Source organism: Vicugna pacos, chromosome 25 (genome assembly GCF_048564905.1).
Source record: "Vicugna pacos chromosome 25, VicPac4, whole genome shotgun sequence".
Lineage (NCBI taxonomy): Eukaryota > Metazoa > Chordata > Mammalia > Artiodactyla > Camelidae > Vicugna > Vicugna pacos.
Genome location: NC_133011.1, coordinates 25,473,647 through 25,491,986, shown reverse-complemented (window position 1 = coordinate 25,491,986; position 18,340 = coordinate 25,473,647). Strand labels below are relative to the sequence as shown.

General features: G+C 39.8%; 1 long non-coding RNA gene across 2 annotated transcripts; it reads right to left on the bottom strand.

Annotated features, from left to right (window-relative positions):
• Window positions 1-4,690: 4,690 nt before the first annotated feature.
• Window positions 4,691-17,163, bottom strand: LOC116285623 (uncharacterized). 2 transcript variants are annotated; one of them, XR_012064003.1, is made up of 3 exons: window positions 16,808-17,163; window positions 15,590-16,331; window positions 4,691-5,845 (listed from the first exon to the last, which is right to left on the bottom strand). It is a non-coding gene; the product is annotated as an uncharacterized lncRNA (long non-coding RNA). The 2 variants fall into 2 exon arrangements; XR_012064002.1 differs by lacking the exon at window positions 4,691-5,845 and adding an exon at window positions 13,931-14,486.
• Window positions 17,164-18,340: the final 1,177 nt, after the last annotated feature.

Genomic DNA, 18,340 nt, shown 5'->3' with positions numbered 1-18,340 from the left:
ACGTAGGATGAATAAGCCTGGAGACTGAATGTACAGCATGATGACTATGGTTAATAGTGCTGTACTGAATTCCAAGAAAGATTTCAAGTGTTCTTATAACACATGCACAATTAACATACTATCTTACATAGGTACTTTTGTGTCAAAAAAAATCCTATAAAATAAAGTAAAACCTTTGTAAGACGGTATGTTAATTAGCTTGTGGGTGGTAATCACTTCACTATGCATATCAAATCATGGTGTACCTTATATATATATACTATTTTTATTAAAATTTCAAAATTTTTTAAAAGAATATGCAGGTAAGGGACCTCTGAACTGAGATATGATTAACAAAACCATCCACAACAATAAGACTTCTTGCAACAAGAGAGACAGATAAAAGGAGTAATATAATTAATTGCCAAGGTAGCAAATATCCAAATGTAGGAACAATCCGCCTTAACCGTAGGATTCAGTGGTAGTGTTTTTAGAAAATGTTAGCTATTTAACAGATTCTTGTAGAATAATAAATAAATAGAGCCATTGCTCCTGTTGTCCCTCCACAATTTTTATTGCTTGAGGTGGATATTGAAAAACGATCAGTGCTTACTAAAAATGGGGAGCTCCAGAACTTGAGAAAGATGGGGCAAGCCTGCAAATGGACCATCAAGGAAGTAACTGGACTGGATCTTGAGTATTTGAACACTTGTTCCAAGAGATGGAAAACAGCAACCAGAAGACTTCAGAACAACGTAGAACCACGTCACCATCACAGTGTGATCTTGAGGAAGGAGGTGAAGATGTAAATCTCCCCTTCCACAGAGGGGGCCATGGAGGGAAAGAGAAAAAATGAATAGCCAAGGGGCAGGCTCAGCCCTGCTGTGACACTCTTTGCACTCAGCAGGTGGGCGATCATTTGTAATCACCTCCCCATTGACTTAGACAGTTTCCGGTTGCAATTTAGGGAGGGGGTGCTCCTAAGACTGGGGAAGGAAAACTGGGTAAAAGAAAAGCGCACACACACACACACACACACACACACAAACAACATTTAATGCAATGGAGATTATATTGCATATCTTGATTTCCAAAAGCTTCCATGTGGAGCAGTGTCCTAAGATGAAAGAAAATGCGCTACACTGTTTACTTGTCTTTCAGACTCTCCCACACACCCTTTCTCTACGATCATAAAAAGCACCAAGAAAATAAAAAAGCTACCATGAAAGGTCAAATCTTGTCAGACTGAAACTGAGGACAAAGAAGAAAACCCTAGACGCTCTTTAGTAACATTCTAGTCATAGAGTTACCTGCCAGTATTGGGGTGCTTAGTCAATAAAAATACCTAAGACATTGTTTGTCTTGCCAGGATGGTTTACTCTCATTACACAGCGTCACCCTAGTTATTGTCAAATTAAATAGTCACCGTGGTGCCTCCAATTTAAAGCTTAGGAAGGATTTGCATCGTGATAAAAGATACCCAGGGGATGGAGATCCTTTGACACCTAGATTCTCCTGCATTTTCAAGGCTGTTTGCTGAGGGCCTTCTCTTTTTGCAGGCTGTTAGCAGTCCAGAAACAGATCACAGCATAATTGGCCATTTGTGTTTTCGAGCTAAGGGGCCGGTGGTGAATGTGGCTTCTAAGCCAAGAGCGGGGCCCCGCCCTGAACAAATTTGGCCTTAAAAAACAAACAAACAAAAAACCTGCTTCATGCTTGCCAAACTCTAACGTGTTTACTATTCCTTTTTAGAAAGCAAGATACATCAGAACCCTATTGCTTCTTTTAATCTCAGTCTGTCCTGTCAACGAACAGAAAAAAAAAAAAGAGGCTCAGACCGGGATGCATTGACTGATCAGCCTATTCAAAAACTAATATCATTATCACAGAGATTTTACAGTAACAGAGGATATAATCAGGGTCCTTGGACAGACATTTTTATAGAAAAATATATTTCTTTATGTATATAAACATTGATATACACACAAATTTACACTCCTATGTAAATCAATATTTATATGTATCTACAAACCTGGAAGCAATTTTTTTTTATTTTTTACATTTTTATTGATTCATAATCATTTTACAGTGTTGTGTCAAATTCCAGTGTTCAGTACGATTTTTCAGTCATACATGGACATATACACACTCATTGTCACATTTTTTTCTCTGTGATTTATCATAACATTTTGTGTATATTTCCCTGTGCTATACAGTGTAATCTTGTTTATCTGTTCTACAATTTTGAAATAGGGATAGACTGGGATTTCAAAATGGAAGCGATTTTAAAGGAAAAATGTGGAAAATTTTTAGTTTTAAAAGATGTGTTCTTTTTTTCACTGATCACTCTTTGACCTACATCATACACTATATGTCATCCAAAGACGATTTCTTAAGTTGTTTTAAGCATTTGAAATGGAAAGGGGAAAAAAACAAGCTTTTATTTACACCAAATTATTTCTATTTTCCTCCCATTTTTAATTTCATATATTAGCAAACACTTACATAGCACTTACTATGTACCAGGCACTATTCTGAGCACTCTGTAAATATCAGCTGGTTGACTCTCCCGACAGCCCTGTGAAATATGTATTATTATGACCCCTATTGGACAGGTGAGGATACTGAGCAGAGAGAGAGAGCAAACAGCTTGCCCAGGGTCACGGGGTGACGAGTGGTCAGGCTGGAATTTGAGCCAGGCATTCTGTCTATGAAACCTCAAATCTGTGCTCTTGACTGCTTCATCTCCAGGTGAAAATTAATTTGATCTCATAAAAAAACTTCACAAATGAGGAAGCTTAGGCACAGAGAGTTGATAAAACAGCTCTTATTTAGTTCATGCCAAATTTGTACAAAACGTGGCAAATTAGAGTAATACTAACAAAGATATTTTCATATTAGATTTCTTTTATTTTTATTTTTTAGTTACAATTTTTCTTTTTAGTTTTTTTTGGGGGGTAGAATTTGGTTTATTTTTTAAATTTTTTTAATAATGCTAAGAATGCACTCTACCTCTTGAGCTATACCCTCCTCTTTTATTTCTTTTTTAAAAAATTTTTGGGGGTAATTAGGTTTATTTATTTATTTTTTCAGTGGGGGGATTGAGGATTGAACCCACGGCCTCATGCATGCTAAGCACACACTGTACCACTGAGCTACATCCTCTCCTATTTCTTTTAAAATGGACACCAGCTCTCTTCAATATCCCCATAGTCTCAACCAGCACTTCCCACATGTGTGGGGAGCAACACAGTTCCCTATGTGTATCATCAGATGCTCCTCCAGACCTCTCTGTTCACCAGACAGAACAGCTGAATCGCTCAGTGCTCCGTTCCCAATTAAAGTTTAAAAAAGCATATTGAGAAGAGGAAACTCACACATTGGCTACCAGTTCACTGTAAAATGGTGCAAAAATTAGATTGGTAATAAGTATTTTGTTAGGCAGACTTGGCAATGCATCTGCTATACCGTAGCTGGACTGGACTTTAGACAGAAAGACTCTTCTGGGAGAACAGTCACGTGTGAAGTTTGCTGTCATTTGATTGTAAGCTAGTAAGGAAGGAGAATACGATGTTATCAGGGAGACACATTTCTAACATTAAAATAAAGGGACAACATTTTCATTCACAACACACACACTGTAGAATGTCTGGAGGGAAGTTCAAGCTACTGATGGCAGTGATGGCACTTAATTCATGTTCCTGATTGGCAATCGTGATACCGAAATACATTTCATTGTCTTCAGTCTGTCTCCTTCTCAAATCCTACTGAGACCACCATAGTTCAGGCTTTAATCTTTCTTACTTTCCAGTCTTGACCCCTTCCCCTATTTAATTTTCACACCAAGGATAGATTGATCTTTCTGGAACACAGTAACCTCATGTCAGTTTCTGCTTAGAATATTCTAGAGAACTAAGTCGTAACTCCTTTGAGGAGAGTTTGGGCTTTCTACCACTTTACTCTTACTGTTCCCAAAAGCCTTCTTTCACACGTGTGTGCATTACCACATGCCACTTACCTGGGACATGGTAAGCAACTTCTGTCTTCACCCAGTCTAGCCAATTGCCTATCAACCTTCAAATACCATCTCAAGTGTATTTTGAAGACTCTTCCTGGATCTCCCTCCCTGTCTGGTTTAGATAACTCTCTGAAACGGTCTCATAGCACCATGTTCTTACCTCTGTATTCTGCCAATTATTTGTTCTTCTGGAAAATATTAAAAACCTACTATTATATGACTAAGTGACTGTGCTCTCCAATAAATGTGACCTCTTGGAAGGCAGACGGATTTTAAGCATTTATCATTCAATACCCAGCAACTGGCATAGTGCCTGACACAGTGATTGCTAAGTGCTGAATAAATGGCTAAATTTCTAGAAGCCACAAATACATAAGAAAGTACTATACAACCAGAAAACCTACATTGAATTATATATGATATGCTGTTTAAAGTTATTGGCGGAAGCAGCCTTACTTATAAAGTCAATGAGAGAGAAGCATACACAGCAATAAGATGCTCCTCTGTGATGTTAGTATTCACAAGTATCTGGCATAAATAAATAAATAAAAGCTTAAATGTGCATTCATTCAAAACTTCATTAGTAACATGAATACGTTATTATAAATCTCCTCAAAATACTCAGTAATTTTCTTCCAGAAGTTCCATTCCTCTCAGGCATTAGGTGTTCAAGTACCCTCAAGGATATTATCTTTTTTTTTTTTTAATAGACTTGATTTTTTGGTTTCACAGAATTGAGCAGGTTTCCCGTACATCTCTGGCATCCACACATGTACAGCTTCCCCTGTGATCCACATCTCCCACCAGAGACATACGTTTGTTAAAACTGATGAAGTTACACTGACACATCATTACCACCCGACGTCTAAAATGTACGTTAGGGTTGGCTATTGGTATTGCAAATAGTTCCTACTCAGGGCAGACGGTGTTAAGAAGAACAGATGGCTCTGGGATATTTCAAAATGGTTCGTCTTCTCTTCCCCCTGCACAAGAGGGTTTTCCTCTGATATTTTCTGTGCAAACTTGATAGAACTCTGAAGGCAGAACTCACAAAAGTGCGTGGCTCTCCTAATGACTGCATCTCCCTGGAGTTCTCTCTCAGACTTTAGCAATTCATCAGCTGCAGTTCAGGCTTCCCTGCCCTGGCACTGGCTCCCACAGGGAGGTCTCCTGATCTCTGTATCTGCCTATTGGTCCCTCCAGCTTGGGGACAGCAGTCTGCCTTGTGACCTCATTTTTCTAAGAAGAGTTGTTGGTTTTTCATTTGGTTCAGCTTTTTTACTTCTTGTTCAGGTTATCTTTCTTTTTAAAACAATTTTATTAAAAATTAAATGAGGAGAATCATAACCCTTCCAAGGAGCACTGTCTTCTACGGTAGGAAGGCAAAGAAATGTTTGAATGTTCTTGGCAACAACTTAAGTGGAGTTTTCGTTTTAAAAGTTGACTGAGTTAAGCATGCACTACTATTTGTAACTGTAAGTTCCTTAGATGTGTCTTTATTTAGTCTCTGTTGTCCATACGTAGGCCTCCTAAATGGTGCCAGGACTTCTTGCTATAATCAATCAGTTGGCACGAAGCAAATAGGAAGGAAAATGTGTTTAAAATTCTCCTTTCAGCTTCAGCTTCTGAAGAGGATGGAGTAATTCATGAAAAGCCAATGTATGCGCTGTAATGCCAAAAACACCTGACAAATGTATATATTTGAAAATATCAGAGATATGTAAAAGCATCCATGGGGAAGGGACTTTCAGAGGTGAGCTGGGGATCTCTGCTCTCCCTGGAAGCATCCGCTGATCTTGTAATGCACTATAGATAGGCCAGAAAGTGGAGCTTGTCCAAAAAAAGGTCCTGCAAAGGGACAGAGAAGTCAGGACAGCTTTGAGGAGTTGCAAACAACAGAAATGCCCAAATTGGGGAACCAAAGCGCATGAAACATAGAGCCCTTCTCCTTCTAAAGATGTTGTCAAGTTTTGAAGTTATACCATCAGGAGAACAAAAAGGTAAATCAAACACCTCTCAAAGACAGAATATAAATTCCTATTACCTCTCAGGGTTAATAAGAAAAAGATATTCCAGGCTTTGCTAGTTGATCCTTCTAGAAAGGTAAGGAAGAACTAATACAAATTTTACACAAAATATTTCAGATAATGGAAACAGAAGGGACACTTCCTAGCAGTTTCTTCATCTATTGAGATGATCATGTGATTTTTTTCCCTTTCTCTTGTTGATGTTGTATATCCAAGCAATTTCTATAAAACCAGAATAATCTTCATACAAAAACATAACAAGGCCATCACAAGAAACAAAAATGACAGACCAATCACTCTCATAAATATTGATATCAAATCCTAAAGAAAATATTAGCAAATCAAGCTCAGTGATATACAAAACTTACAATATTTTTTTATCCAAATGTCTTCAATAGTAGAATGGATAAGCTGATGTATGTTCATACATTAAGAATACTACACAGCTGTGAGAATAAATGTGCTATCACACTTACATAACAAGCAAAATGTTGAATTAAGGAAAAGTCAATCACAAAAGAGTGTACGCTATATTGTCCATGTATGTAATGTTCACGAACGATACTAATCTCGTGATAAAGGTCAGGATGTGATGACATGGGGGCATGGGCATGTCTTCTGGAAGGGAGGTGATGTTCTATTTCTTGACCTGAGAATTGCTTTCATGGTGTGTTCACATTTAAACAACTCTAGACGTGATTTATGAATTGTCCTGTATGTATGTTACACTTCAATAAAGAGTTTGATTTTTTTTAATTCTTTTTACCCAGCTTCTTCTACTGCCAGAAACACCCAATATATCTGTGAACTATGTACTTTTTTCTTGTAGGTTCATTTTGAAGGTTTTCTTCTCAAATTTAGCATTGAAGATACTCAGATTAATTCTCTGCACCCCACCGTTGGAGGAATCAGTTTGGCTCTGCCATCTGTATTTAGCCATTTTAAACTTATTCCCCAAGGTCAATTCTCTTATCTCCTTCCAACTCCCTCAGAAAACTGTTAGTGACGTTGGACTCTAGACAATTGCACAACCCTTTTATTGTCAGTCCCGGAATGAAGACTTTATGCATCACAAAGTGTGTGCACGCATTGTGAGGTAAAATTAATATCCTCTGTGTTGTTTAGTCTATATTTCATTGGCTAGCTGCCTAGAATGACTAAGGAAACTGCCTGAAAAGTGACCCCTTCCTCCTCAAGAGGAAAAAAAAAGAGAAAGAAAAGTCAAACTCTGGAATTACTTTTACCAGAGGGAAAATTAATAAATGATTTAAAAAATAAACTGAAAGGAGAAAAAGGAGTTCTCATACTAGTCGAGTCCTTACTGCACAGGAGGAAAAGTACCTCATTCAGACCCAGTGGTACTCAGGCCAAGTTGTCACCGTGTTCCAGCGATGCACAGATTGAAAGATGATATTCACAGGCAATGCCTGTGTCACTTCGAATCATAATGCCAGGTTAATTGCATCCCTCAGTTACGTTCTGCAGCCTCCTGGGTAATACTGATGACACTAATAATATTACTGAAAACGGCTTTCTGAAAATTCATGAATATACCTCCTAATTAAGCTGAGTTTTTGTAAGGACTTTGATCCTACTGCAAAATAATTCATTGTAAATTGCGTTTAAGCATTGTGTGTGTGAGGGTGGGTCGGTGGGTGGAGATATGCCCGTGTGTGTGCAAACTCAACTATTAAATGTCAGGAGGAAGGATTAAAATGTATGATTTTTCCCCATAAATTATCTATGATCATTCCAGTGACTGAGGAGCAGTGATTCCCTTTTATGCTCAATTCCTATATAATTTTCAGTGGCTTAAAGTTTCTTCTTTTAAGAGATGAAATCTTTTTATTCTATTTACAGTTCATCTCCTTAATGTTTGGAAGGACATTAAGCATGTTCATAGCATCACATCCTTTGATTATTGGCTGCAGTGTTGTTGTTTGAGATCCCTGTTGTCCTCCTTTGGCCAACAGATGCCGGGGGACACATTTACAATGAAATTGTGGGTGGAAAGGTGGAGCTCAATGGTAGAGCGCATGCTTGCTTAGCATCCATGAGGCCCTGGATTCAATCCCCAGTACCTCCACTAAAAAAATAAGTAAATGAACCTAATTACCACCTCCCCCCCACCAAAAAAAATGACTCAAAATGAAATTATGAATGCAACAAGCTTCAAATTTTAGTATGAGCAGGTCCAGTTTAGGAAGCATTACAGCTTGAAGGAAGAAAGTAACATGATTAGGACCACAAGTACATCAAAGCAATAATTGCATTTTGTATTTAATGAAGTTTCAGTTTGGAAACACCAGTGCTGGAAAGAGATATTTCACTCAGACTGAATCTAAACATCTCAGACTTTGTTGGATATGTCACGTGGCTCTATGAAATTCTAGTGAAGAGTCTTTCCTCTCTTGAGCTAGCCCTCCCGACCTTCCGGTCTGACTTCCTGTTTATTGATGGCATATTCAACACTCTCCTGATACTTGAAACACTGTGCTCTCTGCTGGTTTATTCCCTCTGGCTCTCCAGGTGGTTTTAGAACTCACAGCCAGAGGATCTCCATCTCCCTCTCCTATCTCCAGCAGCCACCCTACTGGCCGAGAGCAGGTTCATTTTCTTCTCTCCTTTTAAGAACAACTTTCCCGCCCGCTGCCCTCTCAGCTTTTTGCAGCCTAGTCCTCCTTTATGACCTTTTGGACTACAGAGAAGCAATGTCATCCAATCTTTGTTCTGATGCCAGGCTGCCTGCATTCAAATCCTGGTCCCTCTAGGCATTGAGTATAGCTTCATGCAAAACAGCTAACCTCTCACTCTCTCTCTCTCTCTGCCTCATTTTTCTCATCAGTAAATTGAGGCTAATAATATCATATATCTTGGTTTTTTAAGTGAATTCAATAAAACCATGCATGTGAAGTGCTTGGAATGGTTTTGGGTGTATAGCAAGTAGCCAATGACTGTTGTTTGCATGATCACTTGGTCAATAACCCAGCTGCACCCAAGCTTGAACTCTGTGAATATAATGAAATCAGGTGCTTAATGTAGACCATATGCTTATATAAGAACAGTAAAAATCACATCAGGAAAATTAAGGAGTAAGATGATATGGAGAGATGGTTTAGCAAGAACCAGAGTGGCCAAGGTCTAACAGAGGGCGAGAAGGGGAATAAAAGGTGATCCTGGCTACTTTCTATCCTTGTCACTATCAGCAACTTCTATTCAAATCAAGCAAGACACAGGGTTTCCCCTCAAGGGTGGATGGCACAGTGGAAGAAGGAAAAGCCACTGAGTCAGGGGGACCAGGATGTCCATCAAGTTTCTTGCCTACTCTGTGACAGTTAAAATAAAATAAAAAATCATTTTGGAGAGTTATTCTGAGAATTATCTCTTACAACTCAGAAGAAATACTCATGCCCTACATTTCTCCATCCCATTCAGCATTTGTCAACCCCTAGACTGATTTTAAAGTTTCCCTGGATCAGCCTGTCCTCCTTACACCCTAGGGTTTCCACTCTCATCCTGGTAACAAGAACTGCTTTGGAGATAAGAGAGTTTCAAGCCATGCAAGTGAGTTTAAATTCACTAGCTTTTGGAATAGAGGCAGCCACTTTCCCACTGTCGTGGAGAAGTGCTTCTCATCATTTTGTCACCATGATGATGAGGAGGGGAGGTGGGTGAGCTGCCTTAAAAGCAGTTAACGGAGACAATAATTCAGCCCAGAAAGGCAGAGAGAGACAGGACACTGGTCATGTTTGAAAATTAATTAAACAAGGAGGCTATTAGCCTGAGGTGGCTCTAAGGCCATGGTGACCTACGTGAGCAAACCACCATCTAAGCCTGCAAATACCTCAAGGTTATAAAATCAAAACGCTAAGCACAGCCAGTCACAAACTGTCAAGCTAGGCTTTAAGCTATAGCCCATCAAGTAATTTCCTTTCTTTGCTTCTGCACTTTCTCTGTGGAAGTTTCTCCCCTGGTTCCTGTCAGCTGAGTGTTCCTAACCACTTGCGCTTTGGTGCTGTCCAACTGGAATCAATTTTTGCTCAAATAAACTCTTAAAAATTTTAACATATGTCAGTTTATCTTTTAACACATTGTTGGCATCTTTTGATGTGACCATAAATGAAGAAAACCCCCAGCTGAAATGTGCCAATACCTCCTCCAGAAGTTGTCCCTTTCCTTAAACAATTTTGTATTGGATTTTGTCTTTTTCAGTCGAGGAGAGTTGCATAATACACAGACCTACTGATAAAGATGTAAAGCTTTTCTTGCTTGCTCTCTAAGCCGAGTTATCTCATCTCTTTGAAGTCTGCAGGATTCCTTCAGGAGCAAAGCCCTTTCCCGACTCTGACTTATTCTCAGTAACACCCCATAAGTAACCCACAATTACACCACCTCCTCTTGCTTAACTCCAGGTCTAGGGTAAGATGACCTAGAATATGTTCCAGGCATCAATTCAACGTATCTTCTGCCATGCACCTATAGAGTTAGCACAGGGCATTGCACTTAGAAGGATGCAAACAAGTGCATTTAGTAAATTAGTACGTATTATGAGTGAAAGTGTGAATGGAATCTTAGGATGATTACTGTCTCCTGAAAAATGATTTCCCTTTCTCATTGTTTCCCACGTGTCACAAGATTTACTTTTTCCCAAGTAGATTTTCCTATTCATAACTATGCAACCTGCCAGCACAATCCCTGACCCACTTTTGTGATTTTCTGTTTCTATTCCTATGACACATATTGTGGGACACAACATGATGCCCAGTCGGTGAGCCAGTGACATGTGGGTTGGAAAAAGAATTGACCAGAGATTAAGTATAAGAATAGAAAGGAGAGAACCAGGTGTCTGTGTGAGCACTGGGAGGGAAGTACAGGGTCATTTACTGGGGGGAGGAGTTGGTGGTCACAATGGGTTGAGGGCTGTGTGATTAGCTCATGCACAAGTTACAGGTGAGGTAAGAAGTTTAGAGTTCGGGAAGGGTGGTGGGATTTATGAGTCTGGTAAGGTAGGCTGAAACAAGCCACCTAGCTCTATTATGAGATTCAGCATTACCCAGGGCTATCAGTTTCTTAGGGGAAACAAACCCAGCAAAGAATGTACTTTATCTTTTGTGGAATCACCAGCAGGAATCTGGAAGCCCAGGAATGGGGGTTGTTGGACTCTGAGGGACATCAGTTGGCCCCACAACTAGACATCTATCCAGAGATATTCTGATCAAAAGCGCAACTGCATCACTAATTTGATTGATGTATATCTGTCTACCTTTTAGATCTATTTTAAATTTTTTAGAAAGATTATGCATACATGAATTACAATTGATGAAATAGAACATTCAGCATGACTCTGATTTCATTGTTGCTAATCTTCTAGACCAAACCTCTTTCCTTTCTGGATGTATCAATAAATACATGGCACTCTGACATCACATGCAAAGGAGAAATTCCTGGCCCCTTTCGTCACTAGTGATGGAAAAAGTACATCAAAAGTGATCTGCAAAATTTTGACCAAGAAGAGCTTTAACAGAACATAACACCAAATAGGATACAGGTATCATTTTCCACATGACCTAAATATCCTACTTTTTCACTTAGAAAATGATGAGTTTTACAATTCATGTCTTTTCTTATGTTTGTATGTACTTCTGTCATCCAGCCCCAATTTGCTAAAATGCTAAAATAAACATACCTTACATTTTTTACCTAAAATATGCTGACTGTAAAAGTGACAGGAAAGAGACAAGATGCTTTGAGTACCTGTTTAATTCAGTGGTTACATTTTTTAAGGATTGGAAAGGATTTTTTTTTAGTTCGTTAAAGATGCTCAAATTGGTTCTGGCTCTATGTATTAGCAAATCTTTCTCCTATGTGCCCTAACAAATTGCAAAGAGGACTGCTGAAAGATGCTCATTTCCTGTCAGGTGGGATGCGGATGAGAAGGAAAAGGACCTAAAAGGGGAGTGACCATGGCCCTCCTAGATCATTTCTAGAGTGAATGAGTCAGTCCTCAAATAACGGAGATCCTGTAAGAAGAGGGTTTTTTTAAAAGAGAAAGGAAGAAAGCCTTGTTACGATACAATCAAGTGCCACTTCCTGTAAGTCATAGGTAAGCCAAAGGAATTCTGCCTAGCGCCTACCTCTTCAATTGCAAGTCAGTGAGGAAGTTCTCTTCTTGAGACAGGCATATCAGAGCGCCTTTGTTTTGGAAGGAAATTATCACAAGGAATAAGGCGTGGACACCGCTTTCTTAATGTACAAGGAGGCTTGGCAGATTTATCACTGAAGTGCTGATGTACGGAATGTTTACTTGTCAGCTGGTCATGGACAGCAAGGTACGTTTTAGCATTTAGGATTTCGTTTGGAAGAGCTGGCAGTTATTCTATGAATTACTCCACAGATCATTCCATGAGTGACAGAAAGATTGCTATCTTAGGCAAAATGTGTGGTCAAGGCAGGGAAGAATTCCTGTCCCATTCTCCTAATCACTTGCTACAGATTTCTAAAATCCCATTATTACAGAGGCATCCCTTTGTGTTAAAGAATAAGCAGCACTTCTCCAAGCTTTATAAACCCTTGGAAGCCAGTAACTCATTAAGCATCCATAGTCATTCATGCTTTACAATGCTAATCAATCTACCAACTTCTGACCACCAAGCATAAAGTGCAATCCTGTGCCCTGCCTGCAAGGAGTTTACAGTGTAATTGCAGAGAAGAAAAAGTTTAGAAAACTGACTGTAATTACATAAATCTCTTTATAAGGAAGTCAAATACATGGAGTAAAGAATAAAGCTTGAAGACTACTCAGAGGCATGCTTTATTCATTTCTCTTGCTCTCTTGAATTACCAGTTATGCCTCTATTTGGAAACAGACCATAATTTCTCCCATCTAAACAAACAAATAACAACCATAAAAAATTCTCTTAAGACACTGCAACCTCTCCTGGTACCATTTCACAGTGACTTTGCAGCATTAAATTTCCTGAAAATATAGTCTCTAATTCTCTTCATTCCTTTGTCTCTCAAAATCATTCTCATCAGAGTATACAGCCCCTGCTGTGCCACCACAATACACACCACCACAGTACACGCAGTGACCTCCATGGCACTAAATCTGATTGTCAAGGACACATATTTAACTTATACGAGCGGACTTTGGCATCATGATTACTCCTCCCTCCATAAAATATTTTTTATTGACATACAGTTGACATCATATTGTACTAGTCTCAGGTGTACAGCATAGTGATTCCGTATTCTTATGGGTTATACTCCGTCATAGGTCATTACTAGATCAAGGCTATAATTCCTTGTGCTATACAGTATATCCCTGGTGCTTCCTATTTTATACATAGAAACATTTCCCTTTTTCTTTTTTTTTTTCCAAATGGAGGTGCTAGGGGTTGAACCCCGGATCTCATGCACACTAAGCATATGCTCTATGACTAAGCTATATGCACCCCCCCCAACTCCCATTAAAATATTTTCTTAATATAGCTTTCTGGGAAACCACTCTCTTGGTTTTTCTCTCTCAGTGATGATTCTTGGGTCCCAATTTTTAGATCATCCTTATCTTGTAGATCTCTAAACACCAAAAGCTTTAGTTTTAATCCTTTGATTACTTCTGTTCTCTCTGCATTAATTCCTGGGAAATCTCATTGAGATCCATGGCTTTAATTGCCATTATTTGCTGACAACTCTCAAATTTTTATATCCAGCTGAAAACTTAGCATCTTCTGGACCTAACTCTGGATTTTTCTCCCCCAAACCTGCCTTGTGTCATCCTTTCAGTTACTCAGGCTAAATACCTTGCAGTCGCGCTTGCCTCCGGTTGTGTTCACATCCCTTTTCCAATTTTCCAAAAACCTATGAACTTTCATTTTATGAAATCTACTCATTCTTATTGAGAAATCTTTCAATTTATTCAGTCTTTCAATTAAATCCACAAATCTTTACAAGGAGGACTAAATGCACAAGATCTATTTCATTAAGGAAATTAAAGTCTGTATGTATATGTAGAAAATCAGAGAATTAAGTAAGCAATTACAGCATGGTGTCTTAGGTTGTATATCAGTTGTGTTAGTTATAATTAAGTTTGCTTACATTTAAGAGAAAAACCAAAACAGCTTTTAAAATGTTTGTCTCATGTAAAAGATAAACCCTGGCAACAGAAGTGCTCGGGTCTGAAATGGCATCTCCACAAAGTTCTCAGAGATCCTTCTTCCTGCTTTCCTGCTCTGTTATCCTCAGTGTACGGCTTCCATCCTCGGAGTCAACAATTGGTCCAAGATAGTTTTTAGGCACAAAGCCAACACCTCTGCCTTCTAGGCTGTCTCATGGCAGAATGTGAAAAGATAAAAGAGAACTTCTCCCAGCTGACTCAGCTTCCTTTAAGCAGCTTTCTAGAAGTGTCACAGACTTACACTCACATTTTATCGGCCAGAAATTGGCTGCATGGCCACATCTAGCTGCAAAGGATGATAGGAAATGTATTATTTGAGTGTGTACGGTGTTACCTCAAGTAAAAGCGAAGTTCTGTTACTAAGAAGAAGGGAAAGCTGGATATTGGTTAATGATGGGCATTCTTTGCCACAAATACAGTGTGTTACAGGCGTTCAGATGAGGGGTCATAAGCCCACCTTTGGGAGGCCAGAGAAAGATTACAAGACGGCATGATTTTTATACCCATTCCAGTTGCTCTGATTTGGAATTGCATATGGGCATGTTGTCTCTCCGCTGGACCATGAGCCCTGAGACAGCTGGCACTCTTTTCTCCCTGTGCCTGTAACCCCTTATAGGGAAGTTTTCACTAGCAGACCTTCAATATACCTCTGGTGAATTGAGATGAAGGTGATGAAATTTCTGAAGAAGAGGATGTGTGGGGGTGGGAAGATGTGTCAACTTTGCTAGAACTTCCCCTATCTTTCATCTTCACACACAAAAAATTACCCCCGGCTTTATATCACAAAGGAGCCTTACATAAGTCATTTGTTGGGATGTTTGTAATTTTGTAACCTTTAAAGTTCTTCTCACTAATGGATGATCCACTTTTTACTCATCTCAATGAGCAGACCTTCATCCCTTCCTTCACTCCCACCCTCACACCCGCTCTGGTGGTCCAGATTTGGCCAGGAACCTAAAAGACGGACCAGCTCCAAAATCAGGACAGATCACAGGCTTCATGTAGCTAAGGAGCAGTGACTCAGGTTTGCGGAGATTACAACTTGTCTCCTTTCACAGAGCACAGCCCTTGGAATAGGTATGACTATAAACCCAACATTTGGACCCAGATCATGGCCATAACTGATTCCCAGATGAATCACATTAGCTATTTCCGGATTTATGGGGTTATCTAAAGTTGAACATGGCAACTGCTACTTTACAGAGTTTAAAACCCAAACGGAGACAGATCCTGATGACCAGGGGAAATTTAAGAGCAGTTGCTAACACACCTTCTCTTATTTCATTCCATTTGTTCTAACTGTTTGGAGATTATACACAGAAAGAATGCCTCTGTGAGACGACTACTGATTTACCCAGAAATGAAACCCGAAGTCTAACAGCTAGTTACCTTCTGGTTTGGTTTCACATTCTCTTACTGAGAAATGACTGTGCACACGTTAATTACAGCAAGGCTGATGGAAACTTGGCTGCCACGTCTAGACTCTGGCTGAGCCTGGATCTGCCGGAAGGCCTGGTCCAGCTTGAACCTAGATTATATCTTGACCCTCTGAATTGCTTCTTCCCACTTCCCAGTTCTGACACAGCCTGAGACAGGCATGTCGCCAGTTTCTTTGACTCGAGCATTTCTGCATTATCGGTTGAGTGTGGAGGAGAGAAAGCAGGCTGCACGTGTTCCCTTCAGATCTGGCCTCGTAGATCTGAAGAGCCACGCTGGAATGCGGATTTCCGAGGATCCTTAAGATGTGCTCTGAAGTGCTCTTCAACTGATGAGCTTCTTAGAACTTTTGCTTATCTCTTAGGAAAAAGATAATTTTCTCTATCCCGTTTCCAGTTTTCACAAGTGATGATTTGCGAGGCAGCTATAAAGCGTCCAGCTTACTGTTTAGGACCGTAGAGCTATCAAACAGGGCCAGCTGATAAGCCCCTGAGGTTAGGTAACTTGAAGATAACTGGGAGCTTTCCCTTCATCTCTTCAGCCTGAGAAACACTTCAAACACAGCACCTCAAGGGAGGGACGAGAAAAACTAGCCTTGCAAACAGGGACACGCTCCTTTATTTGGTTCGATCGTCAGATATCACAGGTTCTGAACTTGAAATCCAGAACTCCCAGTCGGTTGAGATGTTCAGTCCTGTGGAAAATGGAATGCAATAGCTAAGAGTCATAGCATCACAGAGTTGTGCTAAACCTTAGATTTCGAATCTGACACTCTCGGGATACAGATAACGAAACTAAGACAGAGAGAGGTAAGTCAGAGGTTTAAAGCCTCGCCCCGGGACAATGGTGTATTCACAAATGGAGGACTAGGGTAGGGATTGAAAAGGTAACTCAGTAAACTCAGTTTATCGCCACCTCTAGCAGACATCTGGCTGCAGGTTAACCGAAAGATAATTTATTAGCTTTTGACGAGAATTACACCAGCTCAGTGTGGTCCACTAGTTTCTCATGGCGAAATGAAATAATAGTGTCTAATGAACGCAAGATGACCGAGTGGAAAGAGTACATGTTTAATCTTGGCTCTATTGACCTTCAGGAAATTGGAAAAGTTCCTTAAACTCTCTGAGCCACAGCTTTTCCCTCTATAAAACAGAAAGAGATAATCCTTACCTTTCAGGGTTGGCAAAAGGATTCCAGATGAAGTGTGGGAAGGATCCAACATGATGTTTGGCCACTGTTTGTGTTCAATAAACAGTAATTATTACTATCCTTGTCATTATCTAATGTGAGGAAGACAAACTGCCAGCTCGAAGTTGAAAGTTGAAAGGGCAGCTCATTGAATCGCATCTCTACGGGCAGTCAAACTCCTCATTGACATCTTTTGCAGACAAACTTCTATTCTGTTTATAAGAAATCCTAGCTTTTCCATCTGGAAAGTCATAGTGAAGTCTCCACGTAAGCTCTTGCACCCTCCAAGGAGGTGCCCCTCAAGCCATCTTGTCCTGGATCACGGCTGTGTTCTTGGACCCACTTCCATCCCATCCCACATACATTTGTTGTGTTCTGAATGTTTCCAGGTCGCCATGGTTTCCAATACTCATTTCTCAAGTGCAGCAGATGGTTTGAACTGAGAGATCACCAGTTCAGGGGCGGGAAGGGGAACGCTCATGTCAGACTTCAAAGCTTCATAAAACGTGGTCTCAAATTACCAGTCAAACCTTGTCATTTCTGTATTTATAACATGGGATCAGTATACCTACTTCGTAAGTTTGTTGCGAGAATGACATGGACTAATCGTATGTCAAACCACGTAGCATGCAGTGTATCAGGTATTTAATACGTATGTTTGTTCTTTATCTCCCAGGATGTTCCGGTCATAAATACTATAATCTTACCCGTCTGGTTAACTCACTCTACCCTTGACACACAGACATCTTTACCTCTTTCCTCTGCTCTCTTCTCTTTCTTCCTTCCTCCCACTTTGAACCATTTTAATTCCATGTAGTTGTAGCAAAGAGTAAAGGGACCTTTTATAACTGGCTTTTTATCAATGGCTTTATCACTGCATCTAAACTAAGCTGCTGAAATGTTTTGAGGAACAAGAAGCGGTCCCAGAGAAGATGGACTGTATCACGCTCTCGGTTATGTGTTTAACACCAGCGCTGAGCACACATCCTGGCAGGCAGTGGGCTCTCAGTGTGTATCAGGAGTCAGGCACGTGCTCTAGGATCTGAATTTGCAATCTAAACTTTTCTTTAGACTACCTTTGGACTTTAGGCAACTTACTTAATCTTTCTCAGCCGTATTTCCTCTTCTGGAAGATGGAGATAACAATAGCTCTTTCCACAGTGTTCTGTTGAAGATAAAATGAACAATGCATAAATTAAGTGTTCAATACAATCCACATATTTATTGACAATTTTAAGTAAATAACTATTCAAATAGCACATGAAAATAAAATAACTGGATCAAAAAAATGCATGAGTAATTTGATATTCTTTAACCTGTAGATTTAGGGCTGGATGAGCAAGGGTCTCAGGACACTCTGGCCCTTTTATTTAAGGGCCCCTCAGTCAAACCACACTCATCTGTTACACCCCTGATACATCCTTCATGCTGTAATTACAGCACCTTTTTCATGTACTTCATTCCATTGCGGATGCCTCCTTCTTTCCAGCCTTTAGAAATCATATCTTCCTTTCA